The sequence below is a fragment of the Rattus rattus genome, chromosome 1 (genome assembly GCF_011064425.1).
Source record: "Rattus rattus isolate New Zealand chromosome 1, Rrattus_CSIRO_v1, whole genome shotgun sequence".
In the NCBI taxonomy this organism is placed as follows: domain Eukaryota; kingdom Metazoa; phylum Chordata; class Mammalia; order Rodentia; family Muridae; genus Rattus; species Rattus rattus.
Window position 1 is genome coordinate 118485443 of NC_046154.1, and position 22088 is coordinate 118507530.

General features: G+C 42.1%; 1 protein-coding gene across 1 annotated transcript in view; it reads right to left on the reverse strand.

Annotated features, from left to right (window-relative positions):
• The window catches only part of Gpr63 (G protein-coupled receptor 63), a 50907-nt gene extending 29640 nt beyond the window's left edge, over positions 1-21267 (reverse strand). Inside the window, exon 1 of the mRNA XM_032905071.1 lies at positions 21035-21267. The gene's annotated coding sequence lies outside the window, so the exon portion shown is untranslated. The remainder of the gene's footprint in view (positions 1-21034) is intronic.
• Between the last annotated feature and the right edge of the window lie 821 nt (positions 21268-22088).

A 22088-nucleotide genomic window follows, 5' to 3' on the forward strand; every position in this document is an offset into this window, starting at 1 on the left:
TTACCTTTACTCACTTACTGTGCCCCAATACCCAACCTTTTGAATATGACATAGTCCTTTAACACACACTTTTCAATTTACTTATTTCATTAAGACCCCTTCCTCCTTGCTCGCTCCCTCTCTTTCTTCCCTCTCTCTACACCAAAAGTATAGATTATCAGCTATCAAAAATGCTTAGGATCAAAGAGTTCCACATTCAGCAACATTTTAGAATGTGGCCTATTTTGAAATTTGAAATTAGAAATGTTCTGCAATCTAAGACTTTTCAGCATGAGAGAGTTTGAAAATATGTGGATTTTGTAGCATTTGGGACTTGAGAGTTTCAGACTGTGACATCCAACTTGTGCGCAGTGTCTGCTCCGAGTTTGAGAAGGAACCAAACAGGAATCTCCTGAGCTCATGGAACTTGAACGTCTAGTGAGAAATCTCGTAAGAAACACCCAATAGTCTCTGGACTCCACCATGCTTCACAGAGTTACTATGAAGTAAGGAAACATAATTCATCATTTACTCTATCGTGACAATCGCTAACTCTCATACTTCCAGGAAAGATTCACATACTGATCACGAGTATGTTTTGTTTCAAAGGTATAGATTATATATTATTTTTGGTAGGGAAGGAACAGAAAAAGAGGGGGTTACAAATAATAAGAGAAAAAAAACAAAATAAAAACCACACTACACTTATATATAATTTTTAAAAAGGAATATAAGTCCTGACCAAAATTTCTTTTTTATGTTTTCTTTTCCTTCCTTTTTTCTTTCCTTCCTTTCCTTCTTTTTTTTTTTTTTTTTTTATTAACTTGAGTATTTCTTATATACATTTCAAATGTTATTCCCTTTCCGGTTTCGGGCAAACATCCCCTCCCCCTCCCCCTTCCTTATGGGTGTTCCCTCCCACCCCTCCCCCATTGCTGCCCTCTCCCCAACAGTCTAGATCACTAGGGGTTCAGTCTTAGCAGGACCCATGGCTTCCCCTTCCACTGGTGCTCTTACTAGGATATTCATTGCAACCTTTGAGGTCAGAGTCCAGGGTCAGTCCATGTATAGTCTTTGGGTAGTGGCTTAGTCCCTGGAAGCTCTGGTTGGTTGGCATTGCTGTATATATGGGGTCTCGAGCTCCTTCAAGCTCTTCCAGTTCTTTCTCTGATTCCTTCAACAGGGGTCCTGTTCTCAGTTCAGTGGTTTCCTGCTGGCATACGCCTCTGTATTTGCTGTATTCTGGCTGTGTCTCTCATGAGCGATCTGCATTCACATTTTGATCATCCGTCTTGAGTTTCATTTGTTCTAGGCATCTAGGGTAATTCAAGCATTTGGGCTAATAGCCACTTATCAATGAGTACATACCATGTATGTCTTTCTGTGATTGGGTTAGCTCACTCAGGATGATATTTTCCAGTTCCAACCATTTGCCTACGAATTTCATAAAGTCATTGTTTTTGATAGCTGAGTAATATTCCATTGTGTAGATGTACCACATTTTCTGTATCCATTCCTCTGTTGAAGGGCATCTGGGTTCTTTCCAGCTTCTGGCTATTATAAATAAGGCTGCGATGAACATAGTGGAGCACGTGTCTTTTTTATAGGTTGGGGCATCTTTTGGGTATATGCCCAGGAGAGGTATAGCTGGATCCTCAGGCAGTTCAATGTCCAATTTTCTGAGGAACCTCCAGACTGATTTCCAGAATGGTTGTAGCAGTCTGCAACCCCACCAACAATGGAGGAGTGTTCCTTTCTCCACATCCTCGCCAGCATTTGCTGTCACCTGAGTTTTTGATCTTAGCCATTCTCACTGGTGTGAGGTGAAATCTCAGGGTTGTTTTGATTTGCATTTCCCTTATGACTAACGATGTTGAACATTTCTTTAGGTGTTTCTCAGCCATTCGGCATTCCTCAGCTGTGAATTCTCTGTTTAGCTCTGAACCCCATTTTTTAATAGGTTATTTGCCTCCCTGCTGTCTAACTTCTTCAGTTCTTTGTATATTTTGGATATAAGCCCTCTATCTGTTGTAGGATTGGTAAAGATCTTTTCCCAATCTGTTGGTTGCCGTTTTGTCCTAACCACAGTGTCCTTTGCCTTACAGAAGCTTTGCAGTTTTATGAGATCCCATTTGTCGATTCTTGATCTTAGAGCATAAGCCATGGGTGTTTTGTTCAGGAAATTTTTTCCAGTGCCCATGTGTTCCAAATGCTTCCCTAGTTTTTCTTCTATTAGTTTGAGTGTATCTGGTTTGATGTGGAGGTCCTTGATCCACTTGGACTTAAGCTTTGTACAGGGTGATAAGCATGGATCGATCTGCATTCTTCTACATGTTGACCTCCAGTTGAACCAGCACCATTTGCTGAAAATGCTATCTTTTTTTCCATTGGATGGTTTGGCTCCTTTGTCAAAAATCAAGTGCCCATAGGTGTGTGGGTTCATTTCTGGGTCTTCAATTCTGTTCCATTGGTCTATCTGTCTGTCTCTGTACCAATACCATGCAGTTTTTATCACTATTGCTCTGTAATACTGCTTGAGATCTGGGACAGTGATTCCCCCTGAAGTCCTTTTTTTTTATTGTTGAGGATAGTTTAGCTATCCTGAGTTTTTAGTTATTCCAGATGTATTTGCAAATTGTTCTGTCTAACTCTTTGAAGAATTGGATTGGTATTTTGATGGGGATTGCATTGAATCTGTAGATCGCTTTTGGTAGAATGGCCATTTTTACTATATTAATCCTGCCAATCCATGAGCATGGGAGATCTTTCCATTTTCTGAGATCTTCTTCAATTTCTTTCTTCAGAGTCTTGAAGTTCTTATTGTACAGATCTTTCCCTTGCTTGGTTACAGTCACAATGAGGTGTTTTATATTATTTGGATTTATTATGAAGGGTGTCATTTCCCTAATTTCTTTCTCGGCCTGTTTCTCTTTTTGTGTAGAGGAAGGCTACTGATTTATTTGAGTTAATTTTATACCCAGCCACTTTGCTGAAGTTGTTTATCAGCTTTAGTAGTTCTCTGGAACTTTTGGGATCATTAAATATACTATCATATCATCTGCAAATAGTGATATTTTGACTTCTTCTTTTCCATCTGTATCCCTTGACCTCCTTTTTGTTGTCTGATTGCTCTGGCTAGAACTTCAAGAACTATATTGAATAAGTAGGGAGAGAGGGCAGCCTTGTCTAGTCCCTGATTTTAGTGGGGGATTGCTTCCAGTTTCTCTCCATTTAGTTTAATGTTAGCAACTGGTTTGCTGTATATGGCTTTTACTATGTTTAGGTATGGGCCTTGAATTCCTATTCTTTCCAGGACTTTTATCATGAAGGGGTGTTGAATTTTGTCAAATGCTTTCTCAGCATCTAATGAAATGATCATGTGGTTTTGTTCTTTCAGTTTGTTTATATAATGGATCACGTTGATGGTTTTCTCTATATTGAACCATCCCTGCATGCCTGGGATGAAGCCTTCACTTGATCATGGTGAATGATTGTTTTGATGTGCTCTTGGATTCGGTTTGCCAGAATTTTATTGAGTATTTTTGCATCGATATTCATAAGGGAAATTGGTCTGAAGTTCTCTTTCTTTGTTGGGTCTTTGTGTGGTTTAGGTATAAGAGTAATTGTGGCTTCATAGAAGGAATTTGGTAGTGCTCCATCTGTTTCAATTTTGTGGAATAGTTTGGATAATATTGGTATCGAGGTCTTCTATGAAGGTCTGATAGAATTCTGCACTAAACCCGTCTGGACCTGGGCTCTTTTTGGTTGGGAGACCTTTAATGACTGCTTCTATTTCCTTAGGAGTTATGGGGTTGTTTAACTGGTTTATCTGTTCCTGATTTAACTTCGGTACCTTGGTATCTGTCTAGAAATTGTCCATTTCCTGCAGATTTTCAAGTTTTGTTGAATATAGGCTTTTATAGTAAGATCTGATGATTTTTTGAATTTCCTCTGAATCTGTAGTTATGTCTCCCTTTTCATTTCTGATTTTGTTAATTTGGACACACTCTCTGTGTCCTCTCGTTAGTCTGGCCAAGGGTTTATCTATCTTGTTGATTTTCTCAAAGAACCAACTTTTGGTTCTGTTGATTCTTTCTATGGTCCTTTTTGTTTCTACTTGGTTGATTTCAGCTCTGAGTTTGATTATTTCCTGCCTTCTACTCCTCCTGGGTGTATTTGCTTCTTTTTGTTCTAGAGCTTTTAGGTGTGCTGTCAAGCTGCTGACATATGCTCTTTCCTGTTTCTTTCTGCAGGCACTCAGCGCTATGAGTTTTCCTCTTAGCGCAGCTTTCATTGTGTCCCATAAGTTTGGGTATGTTGTATCTTCATTTTCATTAAATTCTAAAAAGTCTTTAATTTCTTTCTTTATTTCTTCCTTGACCAGGTTATCATTGAGTAGAGCATTGTTCAATTTCCACGTATATGTGGGCATTCTTCCCTTATTGTTATTGAAGACCAGTTTTAGGTCGTGGTGGTCCGATAGCACGCATGGGATTATTTCTATCTTTCTGTACCTGTTGAGGCCTGCTTTTTGACCAATTATATGGTCAATTTTGGAGAAAGTACCATGAGGAGCTGAGAAGAAGGTATATCCTTTTGCTTTTAGGGTAGAACGCTCTATAAATATCCGTTAAGTCCATTTGGCTCATGACTTCTCTTAGTCTGTCTACGCCTCTGTTTAGTTTCTGTTTCCATGATCTGTCCATTGATGAGAGTGGGGTGTTGAAATCTCCTACTATTATTGTGTGAAGTAATGTGTGTTTTGAGCTTTAGTAAGGTTTCTTTTACGTATGTAGGTGCCCTTGTATTTGGGGCATAGATATTTAGGATTGAGAGTTCATCTTGTTGGATTTTTCCTTTGATGAATATGAAGTGTCCTTCCTTATCTTTTTTGATGACTTTTAGTTGAAAATTGATTTTATCTGATATTAGAATGGCTACTCCAGCTTGCTTCTTCTGACCATTTGCTTGGAAAGTTGTTTTCCAGCCTTTCACTCTGAGGTAGTGTCTGTCTTTGTCTCTGAGGTGAGTTTCCTGTAGGCAGCAGAATGCAGGGTCCTCGCTATGATCCAGTTTGTTAATCTATGTCTTTTTATTGGGGAGTTGAGGCCATTGATGTTGAGAGATATTATGAATAGTGATTATTGCTTCCGGGTTGTATTCATATTTGGAAGTGAGGTTATTTTTGTGTGTTTTTCTTCTCTTTGTTTTGTTGCCAAGACGATTAGTTTCTTGCTTCTTCTAGGGTATAGCTGGCCTCCTTATGTTGGGCTTTACCATTTATTATCCTTTGTAGTGCTGGATTTGTAGAAAGATATTGTGTAAATTTGGTTTTGTCATGGAATATCTTGGTTTCTCCATCTATGCTGATTGAGAGTTTTGCAGGATACAGTAACCTGGGCTGGCATTTGTGTTCTCTTAGGGTCTGTATGACATCAGTCCAGGATCTTTCTAGCCTTCATAGTTTCAGGCGAAAAGTCTGGTGTGATTCTGATAGGTCTGCCTTTATATGTTACTTGACCTTTTTCCTTACTGCTTTTTTAATATTCTTTTCTTTATTTTGTGCGCTTTGGTGTTTTGACTATTATGTGACGGGAGGTGTTTCTTTTCTGGTCCAATCTATTTGGAGTTCTGTAGGCTTCTTGTATGCCTATGGGTATCTCTTTTTTTTAGGTTAGGGAAGTTTTCTTCTATGATTTTGTTGAAGATATGTACTGGTCCTTTGAGCTGGGAGTCTTCACTCTCTTCTATTCCTATTATCCTTAGGTTTGATCTTCTCATTGAGTCCTGGATTTCCTGTATGTTTTGGACCAGTAGCTTTTTCCGCTTTACATTATCTTTGACAGTTGAGTCAATGATTTCTATGGAATCTTCTGCTCCTGAGATTCTCTCTTCCATCTCTTTGTATTCTGTTGGTGAAGCTTGTATCTACAGCTCCTTGTCTCTTCTTTTGGTTTTCTATATCCAGGGTTGTTTCCATGTGTTCTTTCTTGATTGCTTCTATTTCCATTTTTAATTCTTCCACTGTTTGATTGTGTTTTCCTGTAATTCTTTCAGGGATTTTTGTGTCTCCTCTCTTGGGCTTCTACTTGTTTATTTATGTTTTCCTGGAATTCTTTCATGCATTTTTCAATTATTCCTCTCTGTAGGCTTCTACTTGTTTATCTAAGGGAAGTTCATCATGTCTTTTTCTTGAAGTTCTCCAGCATCATGATTAAATATGATTTTGAATCTAGATCTTGCTTTTCTGGTGTGTTTGATATTCCGTGTTTGCTTTGGTGGGAGAATTGGGCTCCATGATGCCATGTAGTCTTGGTTTCTGTTGCTTGGGTTCCTGCGCTTGCCTCTCCCATCAGATTATCTCTAGTGTTACTTTGTTCTGCTTTTCTGACAGTGGCTAGACTGTCTTATAAGCCTGTGTCTCAGGAGTGCTGTAGATCTGTTTTCCTGTTGTCTTTCAGCCAGTTATGGGGACAGAGTGTTCTGCTTTTGGCGTAGTTTTCTTCTCTACAGGTCTTCAGTTGTTCCTGTGAGCCTGTGTCTTGAGTTCACCAGGCAAGTTGTTTGTAGCAGAAAAGTTTGTTTTACCTGTGGTCCCAAGGCTACAGTTTGCTGGCGGGGCGTTGCCTATGGGCTCCACGGCCTCAGCAGCCAGGAAGATCTGCGCCGCCCCTTCCGGGAGGTTCCGTGCACCAGGGTTCCAGATAGCTTTTGTTTTCCTCTGGGGTCAGTACTGTGTGCAGCGTGCAGTCTCTTCTGGTTTCCCAGGCGTGTCCGCCTCTCTGAAGGTTTAGCTCTCCCTCCCACGGGATTTGGGTGCAGAGAACTGTTTATCCGGCCGGGCCCTCCAGGTCCGGTGACTCAGACGTATTCGGTCTGCTGCTCGTGGGCCCTCCTCTACGGGTACCCAGAGGCCGTATACAGTACCCTCCTGGGCCAGGGATGTGGGCAGAGGTGGGCGGCGTTGGTGGTCTCCTCCGCTCTGCTGCCTCAGGAGTGCCCGCCCGACCAGGCGGCGAGAACTCCTCTCCAGGGGGCCTGGGAGCAGAGAGCTGCTGCAGGCCGGGATTCTCCGCTGGTCCGGGACTCTGGTCCTTCCTTTCCTTCTTATTTCTTTTCTTTCTTTCTTTTTTAATGTATATGGGGATTCTATCTGCATGGACACTTGTAAGCCAGAAGAGGGCACCAGAGCCCACTATCGATGGTTGTAAGCCACCATGTGGTTGCTGGAAACTGAACTCACTACCTCCTCTTAACCACTGAGCCATCTCTCCAGCCCCTCTTTTTATGTTTTCCAAAACTGAATTGTTACAAATAATTTTAAACCTAAAAACATTTAGTGTTTCTTAGAATTTTGCTGGCTGAAAGATTCTCTACACTAATTTCTGTCACAAGGTCAAATTCATTTATAAAATTATCTCCTCTAAGAACATATTTCTACTACTTATAAACTTTGCCATGTAATTGGGATTACTGTGCCTAAAGTAACCCAGTAGGACTGGCCCAACAAAAAGGGCCACCCACCATGGCTTACAGGGTCTCTGTAAACTCAAAGTATTCCGTATGCCTTCCAAATTATTCCATATTGCATGACCCTGCTCGGGGCCAAGAAAAATACCTTAGCAGAGAAAAAACCTGTTGAAAGAAAATCTATAATAGCTGTTTTCAACTAAAAAAAAAAATCGAGGAGGACAGTGACAATTCAGCAGGTGGCACTAAACACCTAGAGCTGTCTCAACTCCACACCCGCACACGCAGACAAAATAATTTTAAAACGTTAAAGACATTTAAAAGCTGCTTAAGAATTAAAAAAAACTTAAAAGCTAAATTCTAAGCACCAAGGAAGTATACCTCAAGTGTTCCAAAAACCTCAAGAGAATAAAGTCTAAGGGGGCCCAGTACTTGCCTGTCACTGAGGTTCCCACCAGTAATGGCATAAGGGGTGTTGTCATTCAGTAAGGTCCCTGCTGCTCTCAGACAAAAGAACCAGTAAATGCTGAGCAAGTTCTCCCGCTGATGCAACTGAAGACCCAGAGCCTGTAGGGAATTCACTGGCCCTGTGCCAACTGCACACCAGCGGCCAGAACTGTGATTCCTGAAGGTCCCCTTAACAAAACAGGGAAGAAAAGGCACCAAATAGCACTGTACGTACCACCGTGCTTGTGTGGACTTTGCGTAGCTTTAGTATATCTTACTCATGCCCTTTTCAAGTGATTCTTGCAACAGAACAGCCTACAAGAGCAACTGACGCTATGAAGAGGTGTATACGCGTGCATGCATGCACCCAAGACCAGCAAGAACCTTTACAGCAGTGTGGCCCAAATGTTAGAATTTGCCTAACGGCTAATAAAATAAACGTGCAAATTCTCTTTATATTCATGGTTTCTGTTATGCAGGAAATTGAATAGGAAAAAGAAAGAATTGGATGGAATTTTAGAAAAAAGAGATCATTTACTGAATAACCACATCTCCATTTAAATTAGACACAAAGGAGACCAGCCCTTCCTTTGGGCTAAGCTGATACAGAGTGCAGCCCTAGAGACAAGCACCTTTCCAGTACCTGCCAGAGAGACCCATTTTCCTGGAACGCCAGTATAAGCCTAGAGAAATGATCGTTTAAGATTATAGTTTAGTTTAACTAAACTAGCTCTAGATTAGAGAGAACTTTTACTGTTTTTTTTAACATAATGTAAAAAGAATTGGGATTAAAAAAGTATTTTAATGCTAAGAATGCAGAGATAAATTCTTTCCTAAAAGTGTACAGCAGAAGCCATGAGAAGCCTAGCAAAGACTCCTAGTAACAGAGGAAGCAATGGCTGAATCAGCCATCTTTTGTAACTTTGCAAGGCCTCAAGTGAAGGGACTGGGACACCAACCCAGTCACAAAACCTTCGACCCAGTTTGTCCTGTGTGCAAAATCATCAAAGAGACAAAAGAGACTTCATTCAGAAGCTGATGGGAGGGGATGCTGAGTACCACAGCCAAGCACAAGGTGGGAGCTAGGGGAGTCCTGTAGAGGAGAGAGATGAAGGATCGGAACCAGAGATACCAGAGACAAACCAAGAGAACATGGTTCACAGAATCAACTGGCTGGGACTCATGGGACCGTGCATGCATCAGGGAGCCATAGGAGTCTGACCCAGGTCCTCTGCATAGATGTTACGGCTGAGTAGTTTGGTGTTCTTGCGGGATTCCTAACAGTGGGAGCAGCGGCTGCCTCTGACTCTTTTGCCTACTTGTGTGGCCCTCTTCCTCCTGCTGGGTGGCCTTGTCCAGCCTTGATGTGTTGGTATGTGCCTGGTGTTACTAAAGCTTGTTTGCCATGTTTGGTTGATGTCCCTGGTAGACCTCCTCTTTTCCGTGTGGTGTGGGTGAAAGAGGGGAGTTTGTGGGGAGAGACTGAGAACAGAGGAGGAAGGAGAAACTGTGGTTGGGATGTAATAAATGAGAGAATAAAAAATAAAAAGGTGCAGGGAAAAAAGAGCACAGCAGAGTAAAGGCTCAACTCTCCTGACCCAGGGATGGGCAGCCATTCCAATCACGGATGAATGGACTTCAGATTCCCTTTAAAGAGTCACTTCATTATTTTCAAGTTAGGTATACTTGTATATGGATATGTGCTCAGGAATGTGGGTGCCAGAGGCATTGGACACCTCGTGGCGGTGAGCCTCCCGACACATGTGCTGAAAGCTGGGTCTTCTGCAAAAGTGGATGGTCTCAGCCGCTGAGCCATCTCTCTCCAGCTCTCACCAACCATCTCACTACTGTGCTTGCTTTCATTGCCATTTCATAGTAAATGTGTATTGGGTAGCACAAACCCTGAGGTCTTTAGCCTCTTTCTGTTTGTCTATTCCTAACAAAAGTGGTACCCACATTGCTGTATTGTATAGGGTAAAAGAAAAAAAGTAAATATGTTTGGCTTAGTCCATTTTGAAAGGATAGAATAGAATACCTGAGATTAATAATTTATGAAGAGACTTTATTTGGGTCATAGTTCTGGAAGTGGTTAAAAGACTCTGGGATGGCAAGTGGCCCTCATGGAACAGGAAAGAGAAGCATGATGGCTATGCCTGAGACACAGAGAGAGCAGGGACATATAAACCAGCTACAGAAGGCCAAACGGGCCAGAGACATGACCCAGTAGTAAAGAGCACTGGCTGTTCTTCCTACGGACCCCTAACCCATGATGCCTTCCATCTGTTTGTAACCCCAGTCCCACCGAATTCAAAGCCCTCTTCTGACCTCCAAAGACACAGCACACACACAGTCCATGCACAGGTAAAACACCTATACATGTAAAATAAAACAAATGATTTTAAAAAAGAATCTCGGAGAGAGCCCGACTCACACTTATAGAAAAAAGACGTTTTATTTATTTTGTATTTATATGTGCATAGGTAGCTATTCTCCTGGGTTAGGTGCATATGTGTACAGGAGCACATGCATGTGTGTGTTCACATGGAGACCGAAGCTGACCTCAGATGTCATCGTCAACCAAAGCAATGAGCTCAGTAAAGAGCAAGCATGAAGAAGGGATGTGTCACCCTGATTAACTTTATCTGTCAACTTGCTAGCGCCTGGAGTCATCTGAGAGGAAAGTTTATATCATATTGTCTTATGGAACTGTCTGCAGGAGACTGGCTTGATTACTAATTGATGTGGGATGTCACAGCCTATGGTGGGCATCTCCATTCCGTAGGCAGGTGGTCCTGGACTATGTAAAAGCCAGTTGAGCATCAGAAAAAAAAAAAAGATTGAAATTTGCAACATACATGTGCACATTTAGACACACAAGTACCCACACAAGAAACTCTTTGTAGAGAGAATGTCTTCAAAAGATCTTAGAAGAATGATTTCCCTGACAAAGGAGGCAAAATGGGCTTGGGTGCTCAATTCTCCATGGCAATAATAAAAAGACGAGGATAATGGAATCATACTATGTGATATGCTGCAAGTAATTATCTATCAAAAAAGGAATTTAATACCCAAAGGATCTCTCTTCAAGAAAGAAGGTAATTAAAATCATTATTATAAACAAACTCTCCCCACACACTCAGTCAGCAAAGGAAAAGTAAGGATATTTGTCAGACAAAGAAAATTCCCCAGGCAGAAGACCTGCTATGTGAGGAAGGGGAGAAAGTACAATCATAATACACAATTACATATATGTGCTGGATATTACACCGAAAAGATAATGTAAGAAGAAACAAAAGCTAACTAAGGCATTAACAAGAAATAAACTGGAGGTGGGGTTATAGACACTGCTCTTAAGAATTAGTAATTTTAATAAGGAAGGTTAGGCCTCATCAAAAATACAGCATCAGTGGATTAAACAATAGAAAATTTTCTCACATTTCTTCACTCTGGAAGCTAAAGTCCAAGATGAAAGTAGCATCAAGATCAGTTCCTTCCTAACTTGTCCAACCTTCATGTGTCCCTCAACAAAGCACTTTCAAGTGGCCTCTCCTCGAAACATGCAGAGAGGAAGGGAAATCTCTGTGTCTGGGCTTACCAGATCAGGGCTACCAATGAAGTTCACTTAGCCTGAATTCCCCCATGACAGGGACAATCTCCAGATACTGAGACTTAGGCCTTCATGTATACATTTGGAAGAACACAATTCAATTCCACAATTGAGGGTGAAGATCCCAATAATCACAGATGAAAAAAGATGAAGATTCATAGAAAAATCACCTGGGCCATTACCAAAAGAATACAGAGCAGCCAGCCAGCACCGAAAGCTCATGTAGTAAACAAAATAATAAAAATAAAAGGGAGAATTAAATCTATCCAAAGAAGCTTGAGACAGGAACGAAGATGCAGAAAAGGCAGGGGGAAAATAATACATGGCTATAGATCATAATTAAACCCAAACTTAACAATCTTCACTACAAATACCAAGGACTGAATTCTCCAGTGAAAAACAGATTCAGGTATATCATATAAACAAGGGACACATCCAAAACTATAACGGCACACAACCAGCCTCAATTGCAGACAATTGGCATATAAAACCAAACACAATCTATATGGAACACTGTAGTGCTCATTAATATCAAAGGAAAAAGGTTTTTAAGTCAAATAACAGTATCAGAGACAAAGTCATCATACAGGGCAAAAAGGTTTAATTTACCATAAACAAATTTTTTAAATTTAAACTCGCATCTAGTAAATAGCCCTCAAAAAGCAAAACATGAATTATCCAGACGAAGGTGATAAATCCACAATTAAGATCTCAGCAGTTGAGTTTTTAAACAGACGAAAAACATTACTAAACCTGAAGAGTTAAACAACACGATTAGAAACAAAGGAATACGTGCTGTTTCCAAGTGACAGTGAAACTTTTACTGAAACAGAATGCCTGCTGGAGCCCACAGCACTAACAAGCATCAAAGAACTGGTGATACAGAACAATTTCTCTCAGCAGATCTCAAACGGAATTCAACAAAAAGAGCCATACATATCCAGCACCTCCAGTCCTAAGAACTGGAATCAAAAACATACTACGTAGGACTGGAAAGATGGCTCACCAGTTAAGAGCACTGGATGATCACCCGGAGGACCCAGGTTCGATTCCCAGCACCCACATGGCAGCTCATAACCATCTACAACTCTAGTCCAAAAAACTCTGATGGCCTCTTCCTGCTCCACGGTCACTGCAGACATGTGGTACACAGACACAAGCAGCCAAAACACCCATACACATGACTAACTGACTAGGTAAATAAGAAGAAACCAGAAAAAATACTTAGAGATAGACGATTTTTTTTTAATTCTGATAAAGAGCTAAAATGGTGACATGAGTGGCATCTATATATAGTCGTTGAATAAAGGGAGAGCAAGGCATGCAAGCTACATGATAGGAATAGGGCGAAAGAAACCTGAAAGCCATCAAAGAGGATAAACATAGAAGTTAGAAATAAGCACATAACAGAGATGGACGGCTGAAAGCTCAGAGAAATTATATGCTACAATATTTAAAAGGAAAAGGAATGAAGGAGAAACACTGAGTAGCAGCGGTGGGAGGGAAATGACACGAGGTACCACAGGCAGCCAGAAACTGATTTTATGATATGATGGAACATTTGGTTCTATCTTTTGAAACATAGCAATAGTGATACAAGTCTCTCCATAAAAACATAATTAAATTATAAAATACAAAACATGCACGCGCACACACACACACACACACACACACACACACACGAATAAACTTTAGCCCAAATGACACTGATAAATTCCCAAATCTTAAAAGTGAGACCCACATCAATGTAGTTAAATTGGCATAAAGTCCCCAAGTAAACAAAAAATAAGAAATCAACTATTTTAGGATGAGGCAGTGGTAAAAATTGGTTTCAAAAAGATATTCTGTACTTTTCCATAAAGGCTGAGCCTCCTCATGAAAAGAAATGTACCTATTCAATCCGTGTGTGTCTATTACATCCATGCCAACACACTGAGACCCGGCTGTGGCTTGGATATGAAGCGCCGCCCCCAGCATCCATGTGTTACAGGTTGGTCAACAGCTAGTGGATCGATCACTCAGAGACTAGTGGATCTTAGTGGATCTTAAGAGCTAGCACCAAATCAGTGGGAAAAGGTGCTGATGCAGTCACATCTTTATGACTTTACCTGGGGGTACTGAAAACTCTGCAGATGAGACCTAGTTGGGAGAAGTAGGTCACTGGGATACTGTCCTTAGAGACTTTATCTTTTTGCTGGTCTCTGCCACTTTGTTTCCTGACTTTCATGAGGTGAATTCACCTCTTCCTCCACAGGCTCATTACACCATAAGATAATCTTCACCTTAGTCCCAAAGAGACAGAGACAAGTGACCTTAGACTACAACTCCTGAGACCATGAGCAAAAATAAAGCTTTCTAGCACTAGGCCATTTTTATTAGGTCAGTGTCCCAGCAACAGAATACAAACTAATACAAACACAGGATTTTTTGTTTTGTTTTGTTCTGTTTTTTGTGGGTTTTGTTTCAATATTAAAGAAAAAGAGAAATGATATTCAGCTAAGCAAAAAACTTGCTATTAAGTATAAAATCAGAGTAAACCACCAGCTTAGAAGAAAACAGTAAACTAAGCTTGACTTAGACAAAGAAATGAGCCCCTGGGGTTGGGGTATGAGGAAACTAGTCCAAAAAATGTGAGAGAGAGCATGGGGTGGGGAGACAGAGAGAGAGAGAGAGAGAGAGAGAGAGAGAGAGAGATCCCCCACAGCTGGTGCTAAATTTTACAAATAAAGAATGGGCACGGAGACCATGCCATGATGCACTTGAGAGTCATGTTGGATGGTTAAAGATAACTTCAGTTCTGAACACAAGGCAGACTCACACATGTTCTTTTCCTGTCGATGCCCACTTTGCATCTCCCGTTCCATTACTGAAATAGCACATTTTACAGACAATCGGCATGACCCGTATCTGGTTTCAAAGATAACTTCTGGCTAAGAAATCATTTTATATTAAGGACAGAGGAAAGAACGATCAATACAAGCATATGGATAAAATACAGACCCACATGTGCAGATGCAACTCGAAGCTAAGTTCTGTGCATTTTTTTCCCCCTTTGGAGCTGAGGACCGAACCCAGGGCCTTGCGCTTGCTAGGAGTTCTGTGCATTTTAAACCTTACAAATTTATCATCAAGGTTAAGGGTATAAGAGCTGGTATCATGGGTAAGAAAAGCATCTTTAAGTTTTAAACATGACTATAATAAGCAATATTCATTAAATACCTGGGCAGTTATATATGCTGCAAAGTGTGTGGACCAGAGAACAAGCATAAATATAGGAGACTGAAATTGCAAAGAGAAAAATACTCTCACCACACATTGTCATCTGCTGTATTTCCTTACATGCAAATTACAGCTGTGGCTGGGATTAAGGCTAAATCTCTGTGAACATCTGGGATTATTTCATTTAGAGAAAGTGTTAATGAGAACACCCTTGAAATTCTGACTTGAAGGAAAGCAGAACCTATAGAGGAAAAAGAAAGAGATGCTAATGGATGACTAGACTTTTCCATTAGGAATAACAAACTACCCTCAGGCCAATGTCTTTATTTCTCCCACAGAACTCAGCAGTTAGGATATTACTCGATGTAAATAGTCATAGATGAGTATAAAATTGAGTTATAAAAAGCTTCTCCCTGCCCTACAGTAGCAGAGGAAGAGGAGGAAGAGGAAAGGGAGGAGGAGGAGGAAGAGGAGAAGGAAGGGAAGAAGGAAGAAGGGGGGAGGAAGGGGAGGAGGAGGAAGGGGAGGAGGAGGAAGGGGAGGAGGGGAGGAGGAGGAAGGGGAGGAGGAGGAGGAGGGGGGGGAGGAGGAGGAAGGGGAGGAGGAGGAGGAGGAGGAGGAAGGGAGGAGGAGGAGGAAGGGAGGAGGAGAAAGGGAGGAGGAGGAAAGCTGGCAGCAACAACACTGATGTCTCCCTGTCAGTTATCATCACACCTATGCAATAAATCATAACGTATCCATAGAAAACACTATTCAACACATCAGTGTTGCACGTCATTTCATGACCTGGAAAGAGGCAACAGAGCAATATATAAAGTTAGAAAGTGAACTACTGTCCACGTGCCTATGAAATATACAATAAAATGCTGACAGTAATCAGCATAGTTCTCTTTGCTTATCTGGATAGGTTTGTCTATACTGCACACATAGCATTTCTAGGATGAGAAAACCTATTACTGTGTGAGAATGAAGAATAGGGAGCCAAAGCCGTAAACACAGATAAACATAAAATACACAGAGGGAAGACATCAACGGCATTTCAGCTTTAACTGGGGGCAGAGTTACCCAACTCATAGAAAATGGGAAAACCTTGAGTTCAAACTGGTGATAAATATATCATGGGGGAAGGAGACAATGCAAAGAAGGTAAGCAAGTACTGAGGCAATGAGCTGAAAAAATCAGGAATGGATTCTTGCTAGTGTTTGACCCTGAAACTTGAAATTGTCTAGGTTTGTGTGGGTTTATTCAAAATGGAGCAAGTTGAACCCATCCCTTGCCAACAAGTAAAACAATGTTAAGAATGGATGGTACTGAAACCCTTCCCTATGGAAGGCAGGGGATCACATGACCTTTCCTACCCCACTCCCCTTTGTACCCAGCATCCTTCCCGGACCAGCAGAGAGCAAAGAACTTACAGCAGACTCCTTCAGCCTAGATACAGAACCAAAATACCAGCAAACAAGTTATTTGATTCTTAGGTAATTTCCAGTCAAATCCCTAATTCTCATCTAAATTCGGGCATTTTAAAACCCCTACTAATGCTCTTTCTCTAAAATCTCCTAGGCTATTTTTTTTTTTAAAGAAGGTAGCATATAACATATAACAAGGGCTGGAGAGATGGCTCAGCGGTTAAGAGCACTGACTGTGTTCAATTCCCAGCAAGCACATGGTGGCTCACAACCATCTATAATAGGATCTGATGCCCTCTTCTGGTGTGTCTGAACACAGCTACAGTGTACTCAAATAAATCGAAAGAAAGAAAGAGAGAGAGGAAGAAAGAAAGAAAAAAGGAAAGAAAGGAAGGAAGGAAGGAAGGAAGGTAGGTAGGTAGATAGATATAACAAGGACACAGGCTCCACTATGTTCATAGCAGCCTTATTTATAATAGCCAGAAGCTGGAAAGAACACAGATGTCTTTCAACAGAGGAATGGACAAAGAAAAATGTGGTACATCTACACAACGGAGTACTACTCAGCTATCAAAAACAACGACTTGGGGTTGGGGATTTAGCTCAGTGGTAGAGCGCTTGCCTAGCAAGCGCAAGGCCCTGGTTCGGTCCCCAGCTCCGAAAAAAAAAAAAAAAAAAAAAAAAAAAAAAAAAAACAATGACTTCATGAAATTCTTGGGCAAATGGATGGAACTAGAAAATATCCTGAGTGAGGTAACCTAGTCACAAAAGAACACACATTGTATGCACTCACTGATAAGTGGATAATTAGCCCAAAAGCTCAGAATACCTAAGATACAATTCATAGATCACATGAAGCTCAAGAAGAAGGAAGACCGAAGCATGACTGCTTCAGTCCTTCTTAGAAGGGGGAACAAAATACTCAAGGGAGGAAATAAGGAGACAAAGTATGGAGCAGAGACTGAAGGAAAGGCTATCCAGAGACTGCCCCACCTGGGGATCCAGCCCATATACAAACACCAAACCCAGACACTATTACAGATGCCAAGAAGTGCTTGCTGGCAGGAGCCTGATATAGCTGTCTCCTGAGAAGCTCTGCCAGAGTCTGACAAAAATACAGAGGCTAACACTTGCAGCCAACCATTGAACTGAGCAGGAGTCCCCAATGGAGGAGTTGGAGAAAGGACTGAAGGAGCTGAAGGAGTTTGTAACCCATAGGAAGAACGATATTAACCAAGCAGAGCACCCCCCCCCCTCAGAGCTCTTAGGGACTAAACCACCAACCAAAGAGTCCACCTGGAGGGACCCATTGCTCCAGCCACATATGTAGCAGAAGATGGTCTTGTTGGGCATCAATGGGAGGAGAGACCCTTGGCTCGATGCCCCAGTGTAGGGAAATGTCAGGGCGGGGAGGTGGGAAGGGGTGGTTGGTTGGGGAGGGAGAATACTCTCATAGAAGCAGAGGGAGGGAGGACAACATAGGTTTCCAGAGGGGAAATGGGAAAGGGGATAACATTTGAAATGTAAATAAATAAAATATACAATAAAACAAGAAAGTAGGACAACAAGGGATGTCTCCCTTTGTTAGGTAGGTAAGCACTACAACGCAGAATGATGGCCGTCTTTTCTGCACCAATCTCCCCAAGAAGGATTCCTCCTTTCTAAAGACTGAGCTCATCTAGTCCAGTGCAAAAAGTTACCCAAGAAGCTTTGGCCAAAACTCCCCAAACGGTATGTAAACACGTGACTAAAATAATAAGGGTTTCAGCTGGAAATTACCTAAGAACTAATCAGCATGTAGGTCAGGTGACTGATACAGGATCTGACTGGGTATCTTCTTAATCTCAGTGGAGCCTAGGCATACTTCCTTTTGCATTGCTTATTAAATGAAATGCTAAGAACAATAGTGTTATTATCAATTCAACTGGAGACCAATAGTCAACTGAACATACACCACATTTCCCCCCATAACCTTCGAGCTGTATTAAAATCCCACCTAGATGCTCCTTCCATTTTCAGTGATCATGAGTAAACTTTTCAGCATCCTAGAGTTTTTTTTTCATTCTTTAGATTACTAAAACTTCTGTCAGACAAACAGAAACGCACACAAATTGTACTTGCCCGTTTTTGTCCATATCGATCGATGTAGAGGCAAAGGCATTTTATCCTACGTGCCAAGCTCAAAGACAAAACCAGCTTGTCGTCCACTTGAGAAACCATTTTTAACAAGCATGGCCTGCCGCCTCATGCCAACTAAACACTAAAGCATGCTGGGCTGCCCACACTGCAAATTATGTGGGATGCTCCCCGTGTTTCGTGGTTGCAAGAGTACTGATTTTGTTCCTCATCCAGTTCAAATTAAAAGACACATCTGACCTTACACAGAAGTTTCCCAAGTATTCAAACTGACAAAAATCCCATCATCTTAAAGAAGGGGAGGGGCTATTATTTCCTACTTAAACACTTCAAATGTGATTTTTTTTTTAAGTTAAAGAGACATGATGTAAATTTTGAGAAACTTCTTAATGTATTCCAAGAGAACAGTAAGCACTCACCCCAATCTCGGTTGTCAAAAGCAGAGGGGAGGAGGTTATGAGGAGGGCCACTTGCAACAATGTAAAGAACATGTATGGCAAAAGCAAATTGCAAACATATTTCGCAAATAGCTAGCAAATTAAAGCAATAATAAAAACCACTCTAATGGGTTACTGGTTCCCTCTCTAAATGCCTCAGCAGCAGATGTGGAAAGTGACTGAGCACTGTTCCAAAGGAAGATGATCTTGCTACCCTTAACAATGATTGCAGCACTGGATTCTGGGTACTGTTTACTGAACCATCAGTGGGCCCCTCTCAAAGCAGACAACCAAGACCATCAACACTGAAGAGTTCTCACAGAGGGGAACAAAGAACTTCCTCTAGGTTTGCTACTGAGATCAACTTTCCTAAGTTGTAAAGTTGAGAAGAATCACGAGAGGTCATTTCTGATGTGCTGAAAAACTAAGGTTTAATCTATCGATTCACCTACTAACGGTAAAATTTTTTGAAGCTGAGAAAAGAGCCTGACTGAATCACCCAGTGGTAGGATTGCTTTGATAGATAAATGTGTGTTTAAGATCTTTGGTAGATGGCATGCTAGTCCAAGCTTTGTAAGAGCTGAAGTGTTTGTTAGAAAGCAGTATTCCTTAATTAAAACGTTCAAAGATAACAAACCCTCGCAAGAACAGTTTTTACCTTCTAACCATTTAGATCTGCTATTCTTAGTGAACAGGCATTACTGTGTCCCTGAATGATTTCCCTGTGACAGGTGACAGAGATACATGACAGACAGATACATGCATGACATGTGTGACATCATACCTACATAAAGCCATATGCATATTCCTGAGTACAGAGTACAGAGAAAGGGTCTCAAAAATATATGTCCCAAGTCAAGTATACCTATATAATCTCAGAGAAGACACACTGATCAGAACTCTGCCACAACCACCTTAGAACATCAAACTCTTACCAATTTGCCAGAAGTACAACCAACTTAAGGGACAATTGCAACTAGAGTTAGGATTTTAAGTATGAGACTTCTCAGAAAATTTTTTTTACAAGAATGTTGACAGAAAATACGTAAAGAGTTGTTTTAATCATCAGTTCTGATGTATATAGTGTATATATATAGATAGATTGAGAGAGAGAGATGCATGTACAAACACACACACACAGAGATGCATGTACACATATATACATATATACGTATATACATATATTGACAAAACTATATTCCAAGACAAAAATCAATGTTCTGTTTGTTTTACAGTATTAATGGCTATTTCTGTTATTTCAAAACTTCCACGGTACCGTTGAGGCATTTCCTTAGTTATCCTGACTATTTGAGTAGCAAGTATCTTTCTTCCACATATATGAAGCATACCCCTAACAACTTACTCTGAACATTTCAGGATTTAAGGGCAAGAGTTTGGATACAATTGTTTCAAGTGAACGAAGTGATACAATCAACTATGTCACTAAAATGTGGGCTATGTGATACTGTGTATTACAGCACAGAACTCTTTATCAGCACTTCTGACTTCCAGCCTTCACCAGATGACCAGGCTAACTGGAGAACACAGAATACATGAACCGAAAGGTGAGCATGTGAGGCTTTCTTCACAAATGGGGCACATGAAGAAAGACCATCCCTGTAGTACATGAACTTTTGTAGGCTCTATCAAATGATTACTTACCTCCTCCAAGGGTAAAACTGTCTGAAGTAAAGTAATATTATGCAAGTATTGCTTACCATTCTTAGAAATATATTACTTTTAAAATCCTTAAGAAGTTGGAGCACTCTTAATCTAAAACGTGATGAAAAGCAAACTTGTCGATAAACAAAGAAATTCCTGTTTTAAAAGGATGCCGCTAAACCTCACCCCTACCTCACGGGGAGGGGGGTGCGTTCTAACGAGAAAACCTGTATTTCCTAAGTATTCCAGACAATCCAAATATTTCACCAAAAACTAAATGATCACTTTTGAAAACTGGATCAGCCCCGGAGGTTGTTATTTCTCATAAAGCTGCATTGCTGAGCTTTTTTAAACACCCGGGCGATCATGCTGAGTCTCAGCCCAGAGTGAAAAGCCCAGGGCGGGAAAGTTCCCGAGGGTCCCAGCCCTCCGCGAGGCTCTGCTCGGCGGGGCCCGGGCTGGAGCGCCGGGGATCTAGGAGGCCCGAAGCAGCGCGGGGCGTCCGATAGCCCGGAGAAGCCGCGGCCGTTCCAGGAGCCTCTCCCGGGTGCCGGCTGCCGAGCCAGCCGCTTCCTGCCGCGGAGACCCGGAGAGCCGCGCTCCGCGCCACCCGCCCGCTCGCCCGCCCGCACCCAGGATGCGCTCGCCTGCCCGGGACGCGCTCACACCTCGCACAAAAGGCGCCGCGGCGAGAGAGCCGGGAGTTGGTGACCGCTGCCTCCCGGAAGTTTGCGGACATCGCACCGCAGCTCTGCAGCTCCGAGCCCCCAGCGCAGGAGGAGGCCGAGGCGGCGGCGGAGAGTCGGGGCATCGCCCGGCAGTGCCTCCGCCTTGCCGGCTGCCGGCGGCTCCCGCCCCCGGTTAACCAGCGCTCGCTCTTAAAGGCGCCAGCTGCTGGTTAGGCCGCGAGGTCGGCAAGAGGAGAGGAGTGGGGTGGAGGCAAAGAAAGAGGGAGGGGGCAGCACAGACAAAATCCCAGGAGCCTTCTGATGTCTAAACTTGACTCCTCCTGCTCCAGGTCCCCAGGTCACCTCACCCCACGCACCTGGGTAAAAAAACGATCTAAGGGAGTAGGTGCTCAGACCCTACATCCAGGATGCTTAGCTACTGCTGGCTAGCCAGGAAACCTCACTTTTGCTTGAACTGCCAACACCCCTGTTAAGGTCTTGATCCTAACACCCCATCACCCCGCCACACTTACCATTGAGCTAAAAATAGGTGCCCAGTGGAACAGTGCTTCCCTCCGCTGATGGTCCATCCTCCTGGGTGGTTCTTCATTTCCCACACTGTGGTGAGGGTCTCATTCGGAGCACTTCAAATTGAAGACCAGCTTGGACTCCTACCTGGACCGCTGAAGGAGTCTTGAAGTGCAGTAGCAGACATGCCTTGCTCTGACCCATTCTCTGTTCTTAACCAATCACCACTTTGCAAGGTGGCTTCCAACTTGATTACTAGAACCACTGGCATTAATGATCACCACACTGGACTCAGGAAGACCCTGAAGGAAAGATACCATCATCAAATCTCAGTAATGGTGCTTTTGAAATGTTGCTTCCAAGTGATAAACGATACTATTTTCCAAACCATCCTCAACATTCGTGGGCAGAGTTGAGGGCCCAGGAGGCTCAGAGCAGCAGCAGTTGCCCTGACTCCCCAGAGACCAGCCTGAGGGACCATTCACCAAATCTGCTCTTCTGTCTGTTGCTTTCGATCCTTGCTTCT